Here is a 24,242-nt window from a genome sequence, read left to right as displayed (position 1 = left end):
CGATCACGGGTGGCTCATCAGGACACTGAAGTAAGTTGGATTGGGTGGATGCTTTCGGTTGGGGCGATGGATGCATTTCATGGTCCGGTTGATCTTTGTTAATCTTTCTTTTGTGGCGGTAAGTACTAATCGGCTCAGACCTTTGGTTGAGCGAGTTTTCCTTATTTGTTGTGATGATTCTTGCAAACTTTTTGCAACAATTTTAGTTGGTCCAGTAAAAGGTTCATGCCCACTCCTTCTTTCCTAACCCACTTTCAGCATGTCCTGCCGATCCTGACTGAAACCAATGAATCCGAAACAATGATCCTCTTTCCTGTACATGGATATCTCGGGCTTGAAACGCTATGGTACATTTGGGAAACATCGTCAGGAGAGACAAAACTTTCGTCCAAGCAAAAAAAAAAGAAACAAAAGAAAACCCCAAACAACAACAGCAATAACAGCAAAACAGAACAAAGGCAAACACAAAATGAAACACAAAGTAAAGGTCAAACGTCACACTATGAAACCATTTCTCCGTCAAAAAATTGGTAACAACTGAACAAAAATGTTATACGCATTTCTTGAAGCACAATCCCTGCAAAGAGTATTTGTCCCAATTGCGCTCATGAGTGAAATCATTTGAAGGCTTATCTTTAACTCGTATCTCTAGATGAATAATCATATCACAAAGAATCATTGATATCAGATTGTATCAATTTTCATAAAAACACACACAAGATTTGGGTTGATGCCTCGAGATCAGCAGAATAATCCTTGACAAAGCATTCCAATCTTGACAAGGTCTATTCAAAATTACCTTTACACTTGGACTTGAGTCACAGCGCGGCGTACGAATATCCACATTGGAATCCTGACGAACAAGAAAGTGCGTGGTTCACGTGAAATCGCATAACACTCAATGAACAAATACGAGGGTACACAAACATTATTATGGGCCTATAGGCTACAAAGGTTATTGGGGAAGCCAATTTTTTTTCATTGTCGAAACGCACGCAAAGGTGAAGGCATTCAAAGCTTGGTACAACATATAAGTACTTTTCTGTCAACTGATCCTTCATTTGAAGGATATATTTTGATATCAATACATGGTGGAAATGCAAGTCTTTGTTCACGCATGACTAAACAGTATCTCGTGAACGGTTTCCGCCAACATAACAATAAAAACCGCCAACTGAACAGGGGAAGGTGGGGGTAAGTTGTGAAACATTTTGCATGTTAGAATTGATATGACTAATAATCTTGTAGAAATAAGTACCTTCACTCTAAAAACACTGAGTAAAATTCTACCCAATATTGAGTCAAAAGGGAACATGCATGTTTGCTGGGTATTTTTTCACCCCATATTGGGCTTTTTCAACACAACATTGCATATAATTTACCAAATATTGGGTATCTTTTTACCCAACCAGCATGCATGTTCCCAATTAACCCAACATTGTGTCAACCTTTTTTAGAGTGTTGCCTTTAAATGCAATTCTGGGAAATATTTTTTTCACCTACATATGACTTTCTACCCCCACACTGAAATCACTGTCACCATTGAAAAAACACGATGTCAAATGGCTCAACTTGTAAGATCTGTGGGGATAAGTTCTGCCACCTTCAGGGGTAAGTTGAGCCACAAAAACTAGTATATACAAAATGTTAACGGGAAGAACCGACATATCAACGTCTTTTCACTTGCTAATTTTCTATAAATACTAACACCAGAGACTGCTTCAATACTTTTTTTAACCAAGCTTTGTTGTCACGATGTACTTTGGTACCATGTAGACAATACGCTGTCGTTTCGGGCTAACTTGGGCAACTTTCAGTGAGCGCGACTCTCTTGGCACCGTGGTTACATAAAATTGTCAGCAATTAATAAACCAGTTCGTAGATACTTCATGGACAATTTTGATCAAATGACCTTTCATTTCTTTCATTATGATAGACAGATATCAAAGCAAGATATTGTGTAAGGATGCCTAACATAGCAGGATGAAGAAATTGAATAGACCAGGTGACTAGAATAGCACACCAATGAACACTTCATGAAGGTATTTGTTGTATTCCTAATTTGAATGCATATCATAGCATGTTGCACAATGTACTTGGCAAACTGTGAAATACCAGTCGTTCGTGGACGCATTGTTTTTTTGTGAATGTAAATTAGAAACACATTTCAAAAGAATCTATGAATAATCAAGACTTCAAAGATGGTGCTTATCTCATTAAATTTCAAACCACCATGTTACTTTAATACAAATGACCTTCCTCTGATCATGCGCAGAGTGGAACTACGAACTGGCTTATTGCTAATTTGATATATATTATTTCCGATCGATTCCCAGTCAGTCATGAGCAAACATGCGCATACAACAATGATCTTGATATGCCTTAAACGCGGGATTAAACGTTTAGGTCTGTGTTACATGGTCTGTCGGAGGCACTATACTACGGGTGCTGCGGGATACAAACAGCAAATAGGCATGAGTGCGATGGTGCGAGATTTTGCATATTATTTAGGAGAAATAAATGTGCTCTATTCAACGGGGCGTAGCAGGTTTGAATAGAGTGTCTCTTTCACAGAATGTGAAATGTCGATACTGGTGTTCCGATTCACCGACCGTCGAAAAGGAATTCATTGTGATTTGACTTGCATTTTCAATGCATTTGCTGCATTTTAGGATTTACCACTGATATCATGCCAACATGTTGGGACCATTAAACCTTATGTACCCGAGGATCAGCTGAATAAACTCCCCCAGCCCCCGGACTAATTGTCACATCTGTTCATTTCTTGTCATTCTTTCTCGCTGTTACAAGTCTCTTCACGTAATTAAGAGGAATCAAGAGAATAACGTTTGGTATTTATTGAGATTTGTAGCATTTAAACTTTTTTGACATCCTCTTTTTCTCAAACAAGACTAATATTAACCATAGACATGTTAAGATTAATAAGAATTAAGATGTATTAAATTTTCTTGCGAGTTGCAATTTCTGGTACTGTCTTCAATTGTTTGATGACTCGGTATGCAATGGCAATGTCATTAATCATCACAAAAACTCACAGGTGCAATTGAAGTCTCTGAGAATCAACTGTCTAACAAGGATGTCGCGGAACGTTACTTGGCCTCACTCAACGTAGCTTCTGCCTAATGAAGAGCGCCTCTTTTTGATTGATAGAGGTCAAGTGAGATATAAATAGGGATGGCCATGGCGTAGTCTCGCTCGTGCCATAACTCCTGAATGATATTTCAATGTAGGCAAGCTCACCACAATTGGAAAACACTCAGTCCAGGCCAGGCCTAATATATATAGGAATGGCAGGAATGCCAGGAAGCAAGTCATCGGGTGATTTCAAGTACGCGGTGCTCGATGTTGAAAGGGCTGCTGAACTAAGCTCCAACATCGTACCGAGCTGGGTTCAGAGGAGCGATATTTTTTTTAAAGGATGTTTTTATTGTATTCTCTCAAATACAAATACACATTCCATAAACAAATTTACACATTATTATAAGTACGATTATAAATTACAGAATAAATAAATTTCTCATATGTTTATACAAATTATACATCAAACTTCAAAGATGCTGGAAAGCAATACTGATGGGTTTCAAAAATTACACAAAATGAAATATTAACAAGATGTATCAAAATTAACAAAATGAGAGAAAACAAATGATAAAAGGTGATGTTCTACCTCCGAACCCCCTCCCCGTCCTCAAGTAAAGAACACCCCCCTTTATGCCTACTCTACATGGAAGGGACTCAAACCTGTTCTTGTTTGTTCTGCAAGAAAAGGAGAAACAAATATGTGTTTTGTCTAACTGTTTTTTGTGGTTTTGTCACTCGCTGTATGCATAATCTAAATCTATTATTTATATTTTATTTTCTATTATGTTATGTCACCACTGAATAAAAAAGAGAAATCTGCAATGTATGTGTTGAGAAGTAACTAGCTCAGATATGAAATGTTTTTGCAAAGTTTTTTATTTTTAATTTGTCTAAAATATGAAGATTTTGAGGAAAATGACACCCAAGTATTTTTCAACTCCTAATGATAAAGCACTGTGATGAAGGGGCAGGTATGTATGATACCAAACCCGCCACGACAGCACATATCTCACAAGACAGCAAATCCCACGATGCCCGGCAAGCGCCAAACTTACCCCGAACCTCCCGGGTGCATGCAAACTTCCGGCCTCAACCGTACCTCTGCCCCCCTCTCTCTCTCCCTATATATTGCTTTAATTTAGATTTTCCCATTTCCTTAATTGTAGAGACATTTTGTCTCTACCTAACGCCAGCCTTTCTTTCTTTCCTTTCTTCTTCTTTAAATTTCCTTTTAATTCATCCATGGCTAAGAGTGCTCCCTTTTCCCTCGCTTTAAAGATTAAATTTTTTTACAAAGATTACAAAATAATTGACTAAACGCTCCTTTCCTTCATCCTTTAATTCTACACCGACAAGAATTTCCCCCAGCTTAAATTACCAAAAATCTCCTTACAATTATTCTAAACCAAACAAGCATATTAACATTCCAAAAATAAATGGCGATATGCTTCCTCCTCTTATTTTACAATAACAAAGATTATTTGCGAGATTTTAAAACGGATCGATCGCGTTATCGATAGCTTATAGTGGAGGGGCCGTGGCCGAGTGGTCTAAGGCGCTCGAATATACATGTACATAACAATTCCGGGGTTCGATCCCCGGCCGCGGCACCTATGCTTGTGAGCATGGAATGTAATCGACAGTGCTCTTTTATCATGTATTCAAATAAATGCAAACGCTATATGCATTCTTGGTAACATGATCTGCACTACTCAACTTACACGAGAAATTCTCAACGACGAAAGTGAAATCGTAAAATTGGGGAGAAATTGCAATAAAATCTTATCGTTTAGAATGCAAAGGTTAAAATTACTGCAAGAATCAAAAGGCGTAATATTTTTTCATTAAAATGTATTGAACTCTATCATGTCTATCTTACCTGTAAAAAGTGTAAAAGATAATTTTACGGGGATGTTTTTTCCTGTTCGCCGTCTGTTCGTGAGCTAAAGTTCGTCAACACCAGCACCAACACCAAACTTCTCCTTATGGGGGTCGGTGTTGCTGTATGGGGAAAATGCACGTAGATCGTCAACACCAGCCGCAGTGCTTGGTTCAGCAGATTCGACATTCAAAACCACCCTTCAACACAAACTGCCGGAAATACGCCATATTTTCCGCGGTCAATTCCACCACCAGCCTGATTTCAAGTACGGTGTTGTGGCTGGTGTTGGTGGTGTCACAACACCAACACCAGATTTCAACACTGTACTTGACAGACTGTTGCCTTGCCCTTGATATCGCATGTGTATTGGATATATAGCCTTGTTTCTGGATGAGTGATGTGTAGTACCTATACTAGATCTATCTAGATCTAGAGACTAGGGTCAAGAGAGTCTCAACCTGTGTATGTGAAAATATAATATTCATATGCTATTCATTCACGCATGGTCTCTGGTAGTGGTATTACCAGCTTATACAGTGTGTATCAAAGAAAGGTTACACTTTGAAAAAATCATGTAAAACTATGCATTTGTAGCAGTGTTGTAGTCAAGGCTCAAACCTCCAAGGCCAAGGCCAAGGCTTTAAAGTAGACACACGAAGAAAATTTCACGAAAGTGATGATTATAGACAAATTACATATGGATGGAAAGGTATTGTCTTTTTATACACAAATATGTCACTAAAAAGTCTTATAGATGTCGTGGAAATGCAAGAAATGAAATTATTAGACACTCTTCTCAGCCCCCCAGACCGACAATCACGCAGCCGAAAACGGTCGAGAATAATGACGTCACACAATCGACGTGCTCATCATCTCTCTGTGCATCATGCACTGAATCACCTTACTGACCTGTTCAATATCTTCCGAATATACCGTTTTCTTGATGTAATGTGATATTCAATTTTTGTTTTCGACAACTTCAGACCAAACGTGAATCAGAACTGTGTTCCTTTGCCTGTTTTTATTGAATTGTGGACTGTAAAGACCAATTTTGTCCACTGCAGTCGTCATTGTGTTGCTCCACTCCAGTGAGTGAGTGAGTCGCTGCCCAAATAATATAAGTAGAGAATCTAATCAAGAACTTGAAAATCAAAAGCAGCAATTAAGAAGTAAGATTTAATAAATAAAGGACTGAAAAGAACCTCACATGAAAATAAAAAGAGAAAAAAGAGCTGATAGGAATGGGGAATGAACATAATTAAAAAAAAAAAAAAATCCTTGGATTAGAACCAAAAAAAAATCAAAGAGTTTCGAACCTGGATCCCCGCACTCATAAAAAAATTGCGTGCGTACAGATTTGTCTACAGACCATGTCGTTATATGGTCCGTGTTCATAACAATATATGAACAAAGTGCGTTCGCTGCTGTTGCCTCGCAGTGCTTCGGCAATCCAACTGCAATTCCAATCATTTCGCGATCATATATTGCCGTGTTTTTTTGTGGTTCCTGAACTTGCTACGTAATCAAATTTCATAATTTTTATTCAGTTGTGAAGACGAATGTCTATGCTTTATATTGATAATAATATCAATGTGGTGCAAGCATGATTTCTAAGTGAAAATATGCTTTGTTTATTCACGTATATTTCTTGAAAACAAATAATTTTTTCTAAGCTAAATATCGGTTACCAAAATATGTTAAATGTGCATTTCATTTTACTGTTCAGAAAATTCAAACTTTTATCTATGTAATAAGACCAATCTTGAGAGGAATAAACTATTCTAAGAGCAAAAAACGCTGATTGGAAAGATCGTCTTCAATGGGCTGCTGTCAGCTCAGCTGCTCACTGCTCGTGGTGTGACGTCACTCAGCTGGAGCTCGCCAGAGGACGGACGAAGGCAGAAATATGCCATGAAAATAAGTCATTTTTGAGAGCTGATTTCTGCAAACTCTCATCACTATTTTAAAAGGTGAAGTTATATATCTGATTAGTAATACTTCCCTTTACAATGATGACTAAAAAAAGTCATTATGAAATACTTTTGATTCTTCGGTTGTCTACTTTAATACCCAAGGCCAAGGCTTCAATAACCAAGGCTGAGGCCAAGGCATGGAAACCCAAGGCCAAGGCCAAGGCCTGAAAACCTCAAGGCCAAGGCCAAGGCATTTTAATTGTACAATATATGGAACAAAAATTAGACAATGCTTAGGCGGCATACATGACACACAGGACCAAATGTATAAAGGTGTGAGCGAGCAAAATTTTTTGACCCTTGTACATTTAAAACGAAAATAATTTCATGATAGATCATGTAGATTTAGACATAAAATTAAAATAAATATATAGTTACCTTTGTACATTTAATTATTGTTCTAGGCGATTCACATTGCAATAATTATTACTACCAATGTGATCTGATCCTGCCATGCCCATTCTCAACATATGTCTTCTCCTCTACCTTGGACAGGGGAGGCAGAATGTATTTTATTTTTTTTTTTTTGGGGGGGGAGGTCAAAGCCAAAAATGCACTTACAGTATAAGTCAAAATGAGAATTTTGGTGCAAACAGATATTTTCAAAATGAGATTATCAACTGTGTGAAGAAGTTGTGTGTTTTGTGGAAATTAAGTTCAGCAAGCTTTTTTAAGTGATTTCTAATTGATAGGACAGATATTTTGATTTAGGCTTTAATTTCCCGCTATAGAAAGCATAGCGAGCAAGTGGTTTTGAAAAAAAAATCAATTTTGAAGTTGTAAAACTCGATTTTGGGTCAATTATGGTGCTAATCACTGTTAAAAGGGCATCCTTGCGAGATGTTGTAATAAGATGTAATAAGAAATGAAATTTAACTAGAATTTAATTCGTCATGCGGACGAATTAGGTGGTCTGTCATGATTTGTCATTCAGTGTCGGCTGATGTATGAAATAAATCATTTAGATATCATTGATAATCTTGATCGTAGACATCCTAAGAATAAGTTTTGACCATTGCTAAATGTGATTATTGATGTGGTGATGACAATCGTCAGACATACATCTTCAAACAGATACATACAAGATAGATGATTATATATATAGATGGATGGAGTGGTGGATGGAGCGATGGATGGATCAAGTGATCGATTGAGAGATAAATGATAGGTGGTTATATTAATAAAACATAGATAGACAGACAGACAGACATATAGATAGATAAATAGATAGATAGATAGAGACAAATAGATTGATATAGATAGATAGCCAGACAGACATACATATAGAAAGATAGATAGAGACAGGCAGATAGATTGATGGATATATAGAACGATAGATAGATATACATATCTAAACAGATAAATATGTTATATTAGACAGAGAGAGAGATAGATAGACAGATACATATACAGAGTAGGTAGATAGACAGATAGACATATATATGGATAGATAGATTTATAACAGATAGCGGATGGACGGATATGATTAGATAGATATAATACGAAAAAAAGTAATTATAATCTGTTTTATTTTGCAATATTTTAGCTATTAATTATTAGAATTGTTATAATTGATCGTGCGCAAGATAGTAAAAAAAAAAAAAAAAAATCATGTCCACCCGCGGACTCGAACCCCTGCCCGCATGATTGAATGAGATGCAAGTCTGACGCCTAACCGATTGAGCTAGCATATTTCCCATAGACTTTACACGTAAGCAAATTTGAGAATTACAATTCCAATTTTGCAAGCGAAATACGGGCATGATCCCGGCATCTGATCAAAAAATGGAGGGCACATTTCCGAAAGCTTAGAATCTCAGCTACAACATACTAAAAGCTCAGGGAAACTCGACTAGAAAAAATGGAGATATGGCTCACGAAATAGAGGAATGTCGAATCTAGTTTTGAGAAAAAGTCATGTCCCATAGAGATTACACGCAAAATGAGGAAAAATGACATGCCTCTTTTCATCGCTGTTTTACGCAATGATGCGTTTCTCAAAACGAAAATTCCTGTTAACTGAGCAGAAAGAGTACATTCTAAACTACAACATATCGAAATCTGGGCGAAAAACGATCTATATTCGAGAAGTTACAACCAAATTTGCATAAATTTGATGACGTCATTTTTAAAAAAATGAAATTTTTAGTTTAGGCGCCATTTTGATGACGTCATGATATAATTGAGGGACATTGGTGACATGAAATCAAATTTACAACTAATACTCTATCGATATATGAAAAAAAAATTGGGGGTCAACGGACTATTTAAAGAGCTACAGTGAATTTTCAAAAGGCATGTTTTTGCCCATATATGGCCTATAGTGAGAGCTCGCACGCACACGTGCTGCAAAGTTTAACGGGTGTTAATTTCATTATTAATGGTTGTAGAAGGTTGATGAAGGTATCAAATTGTTCAAAATTTTATTATCAATGCAATGATGTAAAAAAAACGGTGTTTCTGTGTTGCGTTAGGGCGTTACGAGCGGAAACGCGCGCGCGTACGTGCGCGCGCGCAAATTTTTGAAATGCTTAAAATGACCTGAAACGTACCCCAAAATTTTTATAGGCCATTTGGAAATTTTTTTTACCTTTGACGCACGCGTACGCGCGCGTCATGACCTCTACATGACCTTTGATGACATTGACTGCTGACCTTTGACCTGAAGTTAATGTCATGTAAATATTGTTAATTTTTGATAATTGATAATGAAGATATGATCAAATAAAGAATTTTACAAAATGGCGCGTAGATGACGTCATCATGACCATATGACCTTGAAAAGCTTAGTATGCCGTCTCTATGATAGATTCTGTATATGATAAAAAAATCAGCAAAATTGATTCAGCCAATTCCGAGAAAAGTTGGCGACAAACATAGGTGCTAAGAATAAATAAATAATAAAGAAAATTCTGACGAAATCAATAGGTGATCTGTCATAGACAGACCACCTAAATATTTCGAGCTGTTTTTGTAATCATGAAAAAGGTGTGCATCTTACTAAACAAATTAACGCGAGCACAAAACACAAGCTGAAATTTTTACTGACCAGAAAAGGAAGCTGTTCTGGACTGCATTTAGTGACTCATAAATAGGATACATAACTCACCAATCAAATAATGCGAGCGCAAAGCGCGAGCTCAAAAATTTGTAATATTCCGACCTAAAAACTAGACATTCTAAGCATTTTTTTGTGTAAATTGAATGCGAACCTTACTTAACAACAATTTATGCAAGCACAATCCAAAATTTGTTGATTTTGAAACCTAAAATTTTGCTCTGTATGCCATGCTTGGCCCCTCAAAATTTTTGGCTCATCATGCCATTGATGCCATAGCCCATTTGGAAATGACAAAATTGAAGTTTGTGTTCAAGTTTACCGAATCTTTTCAGAATATCATTAAGACTTAAAACATTCTTGTTGGTCAAAGAAAATGATACAAGGAAAACCTAATGGAATAGAAATCAACCTTGTTATCATTCTTTAGAGTACCGGTAAGCTATTTTTAAAGTATGAAAATTGTTGTCAAAATTGCAGTCAGATCTGTCAGAATTATTCCTGTCATAAAATCACTATAATCAGTGGCGTACCGTGGGTCACGGCATTGGGGGCACCAGCAAAAACTTGGAATTGCCTAGTGAGCGCGCGAAGCGCGCCCAGTTGTATACTGACCTGATAGAGATATTTTTATAAGGACAGTGCCAATAAACGGACATGTATCTCATTAGTCAAATAATGCGAGCTTAAAATTTTTGATATTCAAACCTAAAAAAGGACATTACAATCAATCTTTTGTAATCATGATACGTACCTGTCTCGCTAAATAATGCGAGCGCGAAGCGCAAACTGAAATTTTTGTAAATATTGACCCCAAACAGGAAGATTTTAAGGACTATATTTTAGGAATCTTTTATCTATTAAGATTATACACATCTCACCATAGTCATCTAATGGGAGTGCCAATAAGTGCTTGCTGATTTTGTTAGAATTACATCTAAACATGCACATAAAGCACTTGTAATCATGATTATCATCTTGCGAGCCAAAGCGCGAGCTGAAAACTTAGGAAATTCAGACCTGAAGAGGGGCATTTTAAGGCTTGTTTGTAGGAATTCAAGAAGACCTTACGTAGTTCACTAACCAAATGATGCGAGCGCGAAGCGCGAGCTGAAAATTTTTGATATTCAGATCAGAAAACAGAAAAAGGGACATTTTAAGGACTCATTCTAGGAATTGATGGAGAGCAGACATCTTTCACAAATCCACTACTGCGAACGTAAGCACGGACAGGAAATGTTTTATATTAAGACCTTAAAATGGGACAATCACTTAAAGTATTCATGAAAAAGAAGCATACTATTGTACATGTAAAAGAATAACTCGAAGTGCGAGGAAATATATTTGGTAGTTTGGTGTATATTGACTTGAAAACGGGAGGTTTTAGTATAACATGATTATATATCTCGGTAAACAGACAATGGGAGCACCAGGAACAATGAAGACATATGCCCTGAGCAAATTATGTTTCATTTATATGAAAAAAATGTTTCTTATGTAATGTAACATAACATAATTATAACATTATAATGAACATTAATGTCTTCTTTCCCACTACGTTTCTCTTCCTTTCTCCCTCTTTTCCTCCTTTTTTTAGTCAGCCGATTGGGGGGGGGGGGGCACGTGCCCCCATGCCCCCCCTGTAGTTACGCCACTGACTATAATCCTAATCATAATTATTATCGTTATTATTGATATTGTCATTATCCTTATTAGTCATGATTACATCATATTACCAATAAATGATATTAATTTTCATCACTTCTCTTTGTTACATAATTATGTGATGATAATTGCAATTGATGGCACTGCTAAGTACACTTACTGCTTCTGCTGCTGCTACTGCTGACTGGTAGTATTTAGTGTCATTAGATATACAGAACAATTGAAACATTTATAATTACTTATATAAAACAAATGAAAGTACAAAATAGAAAATGCCTTGAAAAAGCCTTGAAATTTCAAGGCTCAAAATCCTCAAGGCCAAGGCCAAGGCCCTCTCAAGGCCAAGGCTTGAATGTTCAAGGCCAAGGCTTTGAAAAAATAGGCCTTAAGGCCAAGGCCGAGCATCAAGGCACTACAACACTGATTTGTAGTATCCTGAAGATTTTCCCACATTGGTATAGATCCATTTAAGCAAATGACGATATAACTGTCGAAAAATGTTTCCACTTGAGTGAGCATTACTTACTTTTGAAAAGTACGTGAAAATGATTTTCGCAGAACCTTGAAATAGTTATGCGAATAAAAGTAGACCGTAAACATTACGAACACGTGGAATATAACTAGTAAATTTGGTTTTAAGATATCTTTTACCTATTTAAAACTTGTTTCCTTGTCCAAAACACTTCGAAGAGTGTACTGCGCCCCACCCCACTCCCCCACACACCGAGACAATCGTGACGATATTTGCTTTACATTGAGCTGTAAAGTACTGTGCCAGATCACTAGATATTCGGGAATTTAATTGTCTATAACGAGTCCAGATTCTGCCAGATTCTTCAAGTTCAAAATTGAAGGAAGCAGACTACACAAAAGAAGGAGTCCGACGTCGCGACTAATTCTGCACATCAGAATAGTATGGTATTTTTAGATAGGCAAATGATGCTTGTATTTCCTTCTTCAATTTCTTCTAGCTATCTTTCCTATAATTCTTCCGCATATGTTCTATGTGACCAAAGGCCTATAATATCTCTTAATTACTGTAAGAAGCCTAGCCAGCTGCAAAGGACGAGGTCGTTTCTAGAAATTCTGGTCTTGAACTGCATTTTTAAAATTTTTTTTTCCTTTATTCCCTATAATTATTGATCGACACATATGCAGCCTGTCTATCACGTCTTTATTTTGTTTCCCCTTTTAATTCCTCTTTCCCTTCCCATTATTTTCCATCTCTCTCGATTTTTTCCCCCTTACTGCTGGGAGGATAGCAAGGTTGCGATGGGTAGACAAGCAAATACTTGATCGACCCCCTTCCCCTCTGGCCCCATTGGAAATTATGCGAGTAGCTTTCGTCTGTCAATTCTGAAATGAACCAGTTTCTAACGTTCTAAACACTGTGTACATTATGTTGACTGTGAAACAAATATCCAACAAACTATAGTTTCCAACATTGTGTCAATGTTAACTGTCAACAACTCTCCAATAAATTAGTTTCAATGTTGTCAACGTTGTGTAATTGTCGGTTGTTCAACAACTCTACATCGAACTAGTTTCCAACATTTTCAACATTCTGGCCATTGTTGGCTGTTCGGGTACCATCCAATCAATCATGTTTCCAACATTGTGCCATTATCGACTGTCCAACAACTCTCCATCGAACTAGTTTCCATCTTTGTCAACGTTGTGCCATTGTCGATTGTCCAACAAAATAGTTTCCAACGTAGTCAACGTTGTTCTGTTGTCGGTTGTTCAATAACTCTCCAACAAACTAAACTTAGTTCCCAACATAGTCAACGCTGTGCCTTTGCTTGCTGTTCAACAACTATCCAATCAAACACGTTTCAAACGTAATTGTGACCATAGGCGGCGGAAGCGGGGGGGACAGGGGGGACGTGTCCCCCCCTAAATTTGAGGAGGGGGGACGACCCCCCCCTAAATTTGTTGTTGATGACCTTTATGACCTTTTTTTTTTTTTTTTTTTGCTTGTCAATTTATTTTCGTACGTCCCCCTTAAAATTTTGGGGTTGAAAACCTTTTTTTTTTTTTTTTTTTTTGCTTGTCAAAATTTTTTGTCCCCTCCTAAATTTTGTGGCTTCCGCCGCCAATGATTGTGACACTGATGGCTGTCCAACAAATATCCAGCACAGTAGTTTCTAACATTGTGCCATTGTCTGTTGTTCATCAACTTTACATCGAACTAGTTTCCAGCTTTGTCAACGCTGTGTCATTGTCGACTATCCAACTTATCACTTATCTCCAACCTACCAGTTTCCAACGTTGTGCCATTGTCGACAGTGGCGTAGCTAGGATTTTTTCCTGGGGGGGGGCACACCATATTTTCCGGTGTGTGTGTATGTGTCACAAGGGCGGATCCGACTTTCGTCAATAGGGGACCGAAGCCCGAAATTATCTTCACCTATATTTTCCCCGATGACTCACTTCTTACAGTTTTATTCTTATAAAACAACATAAACATGAAATAATCTCATAAGCCTTATAAAAAGTGCGAGCGCGAAGCGCTAGCAATTTTTTTTTTACTTTTATATATTTTGTCCTGAAAATTTAATATTCTGTGCAATGTTATGTATGATTCTGAAAAAGATTCATATGTAACTAGATGATTACTGCGAAATCCATGCGCGAGCAGAAATTTATATTACTGTTCTAGCATTATCGAAAAGGGACCTGCTAAGGACTGCTTACAGTTACCCACGAAGACGGTATATATTTCAATAATGGGAGCGCGAAGCGCGAGCAAATTTCTTTTTACATTCCGACCTAAAAAATGGTAATTCTGAGCACTTTTTGTATTTATAAATGGGATAGGTAAGTAACTAAACAATTGATGCGAGCGCGAAGCACTAGAGGAAGAAGAATGAGATTTTAGACCTAAAAGCGGGACACACTCTTTTCATATTTTGTAAACCATAAATTGGATATAGTTAATTGGGTATCATTAATCAGGAGCGCCTTGAGCACCTAACAAGGTGGATATGTACGCAATATAAATATCCTATATTATTATTATTATTATTAATGCAATCGTGAAGCGTGAGCAGACAATTATTGATATTCTGATGTGAATTTGGATAATTTAAGTACATCTTAAATAAAGGACATGCAGGCTATCGCACATGGTTTAGATTTAGACCTAGAATCTGGGCATTCTGAATACATTTGTTTAATGGAACTTTGTGGAATACACGTAGACAGTAGTTACTTGACAAATCAAACAATGTGACAACGCAGTGTGAGTTTAAAATGCTGATATGTAGACCATAAAACGGACATTTTACAGAACACTTAAATTTGGAAATAAAAAAAAATAATGAAAGCTCGATGTCCGAGCTAAATATGTTTCATTATATTGACTTCAAAAACTTTGATATTAGGTTTGGGTCTCATCTATCCAATGAAGGCAAAAGTTTTGACAGAATACTACCCTTGAGTGTGCACTGCCCATTTTTGTAAAGCTCGCAGAAATCTGCGCAGAAATGCTCGTTTTCACGCTGTGTCAAGGGGAAAGCAATCAAACTTACCCTGAGAAACATTTCTCATACATTTCCCATGCACTTTTAGTCAATTGAAACAAAACGGATACATTCAAGCATTTTGTAACAATTTTGCCACCCAAATTGAAATTTCAACATTTAGTGCCAGCTGGATCTGAAGACATTACTGAATCTGAAAAAAAGTTTATATCAGACATCTCCAAAAAAATTCGCTAACTTTTTTCATTTAAAGTGGGTTTATTTTTCATTCAATACTTGTTTCTCCACATTTTTCCCTAGCTGACAATGTGGTCTGAGGCTTAGATGTGTAGATCCAATTCTTAAACACTAATGACAAGACAAAATCCTCGGTTAGGCTATGGCTTGCCTAGGCGAGGGCATTAACATTACTAGTATCTCAAATCTAGACCTTTCTAATGACTAAAGTCGAATAATGTCATTCTAATAGGAATTGACAGGATGTGATATGACATGATTTCCTAACTACAATTTTTCTATGTTCTCTACTTGCTCTACTCACCAACTGTCTGACTTCTAATCCACAACCGATCACCTGGAGTTGATTCACAAAGTCCAGAAATTAAGGCTTCGGAAAAAACATGGCAGGAAGCGGTGCATGAGCGATTAAAGGTCAAGTCCACCCCAGGAAAATGCTGACTTGAATAAATAGAGAAATATCAAACTAGCATAGTGCTGAAAACTTCATCAAAATCTGATGTAAAATAAGAAAGTTATGACATTTCGCTTATTTTTCACAAAACAGAGATATGCACAGCTAGGTGACTCAGTCGATGATGTCCATCACTCACTATTTTACTATTGTTTGAATTATACCATATAATATTTCTTATAGATTTGACAATAAGGACATACTTGACTGAACCATATAGTAATAAAGAATGCTAATTTCGCATGTTCAAGGAGGAATTAATCGTTGTATCACTTGACAATGAGAAGAAAATTAGAATATTTCATGTAATACAAAAGAAAAAGTGAGTGGATGACGTCATAGTCTCCTCATTTGCAACCAGCCAAGATATACTGTTTTGTGAAATTAAGCGAAACTTCAAAATGTCGTTAGTTTCTTATTTTACATCCGATGTTATGGTTGTTGGAATTTCCTCTTTTTATTCAAATCAACTTTTTGTTGGGGTGGACTTGTCCCGCTAATGGCGTAAAGCGAATCGCGACAAGAGCTCTAGTTGATGACTGCGGGAGATAATCACTGCGAAAGTGAAGTCCAAAGTTATCGCAGAATCCTAACACAATTAACAAAAAACTTGTCGCGTTATCTTGTCCGCGAAAAGAAGAAAATGAATTCAAGCTCCACTATGGCACACAGAAAACTCGAATAAAATAACCCAAAAGTATCGGTATGTACACAGATGTAAAATTGAACTTCAAGTGTATAAATCCAAGTATGGGTGTAAATAAAATCCAAGAATGGTTTCGTTGTAAAACCACGAGGTTTAGCAACTTTCTTCAATGAACGCGTGACCACGAAGTTGGCTCCTCGAGATCACAAGAAGAAGTGATCGTCAGCGCTGCTAAACAAGTTAGAGCCAATTGCATTATTTATTGTGCTATAAAAGTTGGAATAGAATGAATAAACAATGAGAAAGAAAAAAAAGAAAGAACACGTATGAAATACTTGCTCTAGTAATAAAAAGACTTGAAATAGGCCTTCTTGAAATACCCTTGAAAGAAAATACTTCCAAATGACTAGCTCCTTTCCGGACAATCTTAACTATAATAATTATTTTGCAGGGATTTCTGGGGGTAGATTACGAAACAACGAGTGTGAAAACCTTAATGGAGATATTTCCCTTATAAGAATTGCGCCCTCTATTAGCCGTTTGTATGTTTGGTGGTCAAATTCATCTTGGTATTGTCATTCTATAATAGGCTATTGTATTGAAAATGGTATACGCGTATAGAATTTGACTTATTTTATGCAAATGTTACGCAAAATGTGCGATAACCTATGGCTGTATTCAGCATTGGTAGGGAAAAGCGCAGTTGCCCCCCTAACTTTAACACATTCTTTTTTACTGAAAATCGTATAAACATTCATTTTTACATATTATTCTCCAATTTCATCATCGTGTAGAGAAATTACTTCTACTCAACACCAAACCTGCGGATAGCCGCTGATCCTCGAATACCGGGGGAAGAACAACTAAGAAGAAGAAGAAGTGTCGTGTACAGGATGAAGTTTTTTTTAGTAATTTCTTAATTTGTTATGACTTTATTTTGTTTCATTAGATTAAGTTTGAATTCAACATTTATTCATATTTATTCATTATATTATATTATCATTAGTTTCGTAAAACTCTCGATATCTCAAATGTTAGTGAAATTAATTGTTTTGAACTTTTAACCAAGGTTCTTACCTTTTTTGTAAACATTATGTTTGATAATCCTTTATCATTTTATTTAGTTAAGATACCAAAGCTTTGCATTTAATCACAGAATATATTCTGCACAAGATGTAGGATATGAATTTAGTTAGTAGCTTAAGTATGTATTTAACATTCATTCGTATGTATATCATACTGTATTCTCATTGTTGTGCCACTTATATGTGTTAATGGTACCAGACACGATTAGCATTTCATGCTATTTTCTGGTCCCATTTATCCTTGTAATACCTTTGTAAAACTTTCAGTTTAGCAATGTTTTGTTACATATACTTTTCGGTTAATAAAACATCAAACTCAAACTCAAATCGATGAAATAATTCGAATTTACCGATTGAGGGCGTATTGCTATTATGTCTGGTCATTGGAAGCATGCCGTTTGTCCGTAGTTGTTGTTAAAGTGCTTTAATTTGGGGATACGAGCCCAATGACGTGGGTATTATTTGTTTATCTTAAAGTTTTTTAGTTATGTTTTCATTTAAGCCAAGTGGCAAGAAGAAATATGGTTTTTAAGTTATGAAATTAATGTGTCAAAATTATGTAGGCCGGGTGAATTTGTTTAAATGAAAACGCCGTTTACTGGTATACGTGTACAAGTCATGCATGCATTACGTAATGGAGGTTGTACATTCGTACGTGGCGTTGTCCATAAGCAAGAAACTTGAATTTGGCGCCTTCGGGTACGTGATGAATGCATTGTCATAAACCATGTAAACATAAAGAAGTAAACAGAAATACATTCATTATCGTAGTTGAATTCATTTATTATGAAAGCCGTTTTACAAAAAAATGTGAATTTAGGGTACATTAATCAATACATGACGTTTAAAACATGCTTTTACTTGATATGACCTTGAAGCATGTCAAGGTCATTCTTGGTTGGTAAATCTTGGAAGTGTCTGTTTCTGTTTCTGTTTGTGGTAACTCCCGTAGGAACACGGCAGGACAGCATTTTGCTGGTAAACGCCAAGCTGGTATATAACCAATTACCAATGAAACATTTAACGTCTATGTTAATCAGTCATAGTGGCTGACGTTATAGACGACAGATATCACTCTCGGGCCTTTTTATCAAAGTGGAGACAATGGCAGAGTTGGGATTCGAACTGACAACCTTGCGATTATGAGTCCAATGCTCTAACCACTGGAGCACACGACCCGTTTGTAATGCAAGTCAACATTCTTTGCCTGTTTTGGAAATCTGCAGAGATTATTTATACATGATATGAGATGTTGTAAATTCAGTTTATACAATTATTGTTTATTCTGTATTAAAATTGCAGATCGAACCAGTCGCATTGTGCTTACATCAACACACTGAACTCGGTCTGATTCTTGGGTTTTGTTTAGTTTTTCGACGTATCACATGCCACAATCAGATTAAATATTGATTGTTTCATGTTCATTTGTATATATATTTTATGATTTTATGACTTGATTGTTTCATGTTAATTTGTATATATATTTTATGATTTTATGACTGAAATAAATTTAATTGAAATAACTAAGTACAAAATGAAATATAATGCGTCTCCTCCCCTGAAAAAAAGTTTGCGTACGTCCGTAGTCATGGTAATTCGGAAGTTTGTGACAAATCGTGGCAAAATACAAATCGATGTATTATCTTCTCCCATCATGAGTTTCATGAAAAATCCAGTAAAAGCTACCACAATGGATACAGATCCACTAGTTTATCATGATGACAACCACATGGTATACATTTTGAGCTGACGGTTAATTCGGTGATCTGGAAGCTAAATTAATTATTTTTCATGAAATTGGAAAAAAAAGTACGTTGAAACCCTCCCCACAAAAGCCGTTCATTATGATAAAATATATACGGAGTGAGTCAGAAAAATGACCCATCAATATGATGATATATCCTGGGGCCCGTAAAACAAAGTTTAGCAATGATCGTAGAACATTTCCCTGCGATTGATTGAATATGTACAATCAATTGTTTGTTTCATTTCCGTATGTAAAATAACAGATACAAAGCACATAAAAATACATATAACATGAGATGATGAAGTAAATGTTAAGATATAATAATAAAAGGTAAGAAATAAAGTCAATTATACGGCTGGTAGTCCCATCGCGCCAAGAACAAGAAAGAGATAGAAAAGAACAGAGAGAGAGTGAGAGAGAATAAAAGGGAAATAGAGAGGGCAAGACAGTTTCATAAGATAATAAAATGAAACGAGTATTTCTGTCGCGAGCACTGTTGAAAGACGGAGTGCCCTACTCAGGACCAAGTCCTCAATAACAAGCGTCAAGTACCAAAGGCTCCACGCGAGACGTGTCGGAAATCAATTAAATGCGCCCAAGACCAAAATGAAAAAAGGCAAAAAAGGGAATAAAATGAATGAAGACATGTACTCTTTTCAAAATTGAGAGGAAAACATCAATGAAAAATCCCCCGCACCGTCTTGGTGCCGCCCTTGTTTAGGTGTAGGAATCACTTGACCGAATCCTTGTTTAGTATTTTGAGATCGAAGGATCATTATTTCTGTATGTCTATTTTGAATGAGAATGTATAAGAAGATAGAACACCTTCTGGCAGAGGTCCCCTATGTATTAACATTGATATTATGATAAATGTAAAACCCCACCCCCCAAAAAAAAGAAAAGAAAAGCTGCTTGGGGTCTGTCTGCTGATGAACAAGATTAAAGAACTTGGATTCATGACAGATGCGATGGCCCGAGACGGCCGACTATTTTAGATGAATAGCTGTCTGCTGGCGCCGCCTACGATACTCCGATTCAAGTATTCGTATTTACATCGTTCTTTGTGGCATTTAGCTTGAACATTACCTTCGATTTCAAACTCCTCCTTCACAATATTATTACTTCGGAGCATTCTTTGACCATGCCATCTGTTAGAGAAATTACATGCATGTTCATCGTTAATACCTTGGTCACATGTAACGGCGGCCGTACGGCGAGTCGAAAACGGCCGTTTTATTAATTTTGATCCAAACCACCTATATTATGTAGTTGGACAAAAATGTTAAAACCGCCGGCTGTTTTCGACTCGCCGTACGGCCGCCGTAGAAAAAATGTGACCATGGTATTAGTGTTTTGTATCGATTTCCCTCAGGGGAAGGTGGGGGTAAGTTGAGCCATTATTGATAACCCATTGCATAACCCCTAACCCCACCACATTGTTTCAACGTTGGAACAAGAAATATTTTTTTAGAGGGAAAAATACAGATTTCAGTCAACATGTTTTTTTAAAGTGTGAAATATATAAGCGGTTATTACCCACACGCATCTTAAGATATAATAAAGATGTAATAACAATATATTTTTAGTACAAGTATGGATCCTCATTGTCAGAGTATTTTACATGATGGATGAGTAGAAATGTGTGGATGTGAAAATATCACATTAAGTTCGGATTGGGTTAAGTTGCCAACATGGGGCAAGTTGAGCCATGGTAATTAATATGGATAATGGATATATATTCAATTAAAGTTGAAACGACATTAATATGCAGGCAGAAATGACCATATTCACAAGACAGTTGTCTTACTTTTAGCATGTTAGTATTTATAAAGAATTAGCAAGTGAAAAGACTTTAAATGAAAAAAAAGCCATGCTGGTTCTTGTCCCATACCCTTTGTACATAGTTTTTGTGGCTCAACTTAGCCCATGAATGGGGCAAGTTGAGTCATTTATCTCTTTTTTTTCAAAGGTGACAGTGACTTTCAGTGTTGGGGTAAAATGTTATATATAGGTAAAAAGTGTTTTCCAAAAATATAATTTTTAGGCAAGGTACAAGATTATGAATCATAATAGTTGTAACATGAAAAAAAAGCAAACAAAAAATGGCTCAACTTACCACGCCTTCACCTACAGTTTTGTTATCAGAATACCGAGGAAGATTCATGTCTGTACAAAATTATGGAGATATTAATTAAGAAAATAATCGCCGTAGGTGAAGGCAATGGTTAAACTATCGCTTTCGAGGCAAGTTTGATGAAGGTAATTTTCCGAGGCGAAGCTGAGGAAAGGCACCGGCGTGTACATCTAACTCGCTGAAACAAAATTAACCCTGTCTCGCTCACCAGAAATCAAGTGGTGATTAATAACGCGTCATACGAGACTTCTGAAACAGTAATTTAGATGTAATAGGTAGAAAACGCTAGATGCTCCCTATAAGGACAAAAAAATGTGCAAATAAGGTTTTCTGTCAAAATTCAATAACACATTAACTTCAATACAACTCATTGAGTATTCATGTGACCATTTCTGGGACCCCGGCCGGTGAAGCATTTCTGACCTAATTTTGAATGTGGATGATTTTCATCATGCCCTTCCAAAATATATGAAATACAAACTGCGAAATGCAAAATATGCTCTTATGACGTCACAATACTACACGCTAGATCAAATTCGAATTCGAAGAAGATGAAAATAGTAAATGAGGAATATATAAAAGAAGAAGAAGTATTACAGTAGTTGTCGAAGAAAAAGAAAAGAAGGAGGAGGGGGCTGAAGAAGAACAAGAGGAAGAAATAATACATATAGCTTATAATATCAAACAAAAACAACAACATGGACGCATAGGCGGCGGAAGCGGGGGGGGGGGGGGACAGATCCCCCACTAAATTTAAGGTGGGGGGACGATCCCCCCTAAAATATTAGTTGAAAAGCTTTTTTTTTCCTTGTCAATTTTGTTTACTGCGTCCCCCTAAATTCATATGGACCCTCCTAAAATGTGTTTGGTCCCCCCTAAAATTTAGGTTGATAGCTTTTTTTTTGCTTGTCAAATTTTTTACCTGTGTCCATCACAAAATTTCAGGTGGACCCCTCCAAATTTTGGCTTCCGCCGCCAATGCATAGACAGAGAACGATTGAAAATATAGAGAAGAAAAGGGGAGAAGAAAAGATAAAGTAGAAGAAGAAGCGGAAGAAGAAGAAAAGAGATGAGGAGGAGGATGAGAAGGAGAAGAAGAATGGGAATAAGAAGAAAAAGAGCAGTAGTAGTAGTAGAAGAAAAAGAAGAAGAAGATAATAAATTAATAGGTCCAATATCAAACAAAAACACCAAAAGGATAAATTTATTGAGAAGATAACAATTGAAAATATAAAGAAGAAAATGGGGAGACGAAAAAGAAGAAGAAGTAGAAGAAGAAGAAGAGAAGAAGGGGCGGGAGAATATATTCTTATTTTTCACAATGTGTCATGCTCGGCAATCGCAATCTAACCCGAAGGCTGCATACGTCACCACGACCATAGTCACATTTGATTTTATATGTATCTTCCCTAATGACTGATAGATTACTCTTTATATTTGTGTGACTATAAGAATGAAATGTTCCCATGGGCCGGCATGTTTGATGGGCCTTATATTCTTTTCTTTCTTATCCCCCCTTTTCCCCATCATTATCCCGATTTCTTTTCAACCAAATAGCGCCTATGCATGTAAAATTGATGAGAGAAGCCGGGTGATATCAGAGAGTTTCGACGGCTGATGAGAGCGGCTAAAGTAGGCCGCGGAGAGTAAAGCAGTAAGGGTGAAAATCCGTTCAAAAGGGCATCAATTTGGAAAGTGATAAATTCGGAATTTAGGGGAAAATACCCGTTTTATTCTCTTTTTTGAAAATTTAGAATCTTTAAGAGTGTCGAATGTTGATTGCAATCGCTGTATGGTAGGTTTTATTGAAATTCGTCAATGGAAGGGAAGGCACGAGCGTGGGGAGAAAGATTGGATATAACATCGAGGTGGAGTGAATTAGAAGAGAAGTGAAACATAAAAAAAGAAACGGGGAAGGGAGATGGTGAAAATAGGTGAATGATGAGAGAAAGAGAGGGAGAGGGGGGGGGGGGGGTGGAGAGAGAGAGAGGAGAGTGAGAGATAAGTTATTAAAACCCTTCAACTTAGCCTTGTTTCCCCTAGAACTTCCTGCTTCACTACCAATCTCCATTGTTCTATAGCACTCGAAACATCTATCTTTACAGTTCACACCTCCGAGGCGTTGCATGAGGCATCTTCGCAGTGATTTTCTTTGAAATTTCGGTCTAAGCCAATCAGGCACTGAGATTTCGGTAGCTTATAACAGTTGCCTGTGTAAATGACACTTCATGGAACCTTCTCCCATCCTTCTTCATCATCACACCAACTATGACTAGCATCTCACAGCTCAGGAATCACCCGGTCTCTGACTTGAAGAAGTAGGGTTGACATGATGCCATCTAAAAGGGACAAAGGCTTGACGAAATATCAGAGAGAGAGAGTGGGTGTATGCCCACAGTGTTGTGAGTGTGGGTGTGTGAGAGTTAAACAGGGGAGGAATGGATAGTGAGAGCAGGAGATTGCTGGGGAAGAAAGATTATTAACATTAAGGGAGAGATACAGAAAGAGAAAGGGGTTAGGGAGAGGAGAGGAGAAGAGATGAAAGGGTGAGAGGGAGAGAAATAAATACATACAGAGAGTTGGGAAGATAAATGTAGAGAGATATGGAGACAGACATGCCGAAAGAGGAGAGAGAGAGAGAGAGAGAGAGCATTAGGGGAGAAGAACGGGATGGGGGGGGGGGGGGGGAGACGGCGAAAAGTAGATGCATGTGTGTGAGTCCGTATGACATTAGTGCGGCACGTTAGTAATGAGTAATTTCGCACTTCTCGTCC

The 24,242-nt window shown here is 37.0% G+C and overlaps 1 protein-coding gene across 5 annotated transcripts in view; it reads right to left on the bottom strand.

Annotated features, from left to right (window-relative positions):
• LOC121426637 (sodium- and chloride-dependent betaine transporter-like) overlaps positions 1–15,820 on the bottom strand; it is a 32,975-nt gene extending 17,155 nt beyond the window's left edge. The window contains exon 1 of one of the 5 annotated variants that reach the window (XM_041623004.1): positions 15,707–15,820. The gene's annotated coding sequence lies outside the window, so the exon portion shown is untranslated. Of the gene's footprint in view, positions 1–717; positions 756–799; positions 1,008–3,056; positions 3,245–4,981; positions 5,450–15,706 lie in introns of those variants that run through there. The other 4 variants (XM_041623001.1, XM_041623002.1, XM_041623000.1 and 1 more) reach the window with 4 other exon arrangements.
• Between the last annotated feature and the right edge of the window lie 8,422 nt (positions 15,821–24,242).

This window comes from Lytechinus variegatus, chromosome 13 (genome assembly GCF_018143015.1).
Source record: "Lytechinus variegatus isolate NC3 chromosome 13, Lvar_3.0, whole genome shotgun sequence".
NCBI classification, from domain to species: domain Eukaryota; kingdom Metazoa; phylum Echinodermata; class Echinoidea; order Temnopleuroida; family Toxopneustidae; genus Lytechinus; species Lytechinus variegatus.
This window is presented reverse-complemented; position numbering and strand designations above follow the sequence as displayed.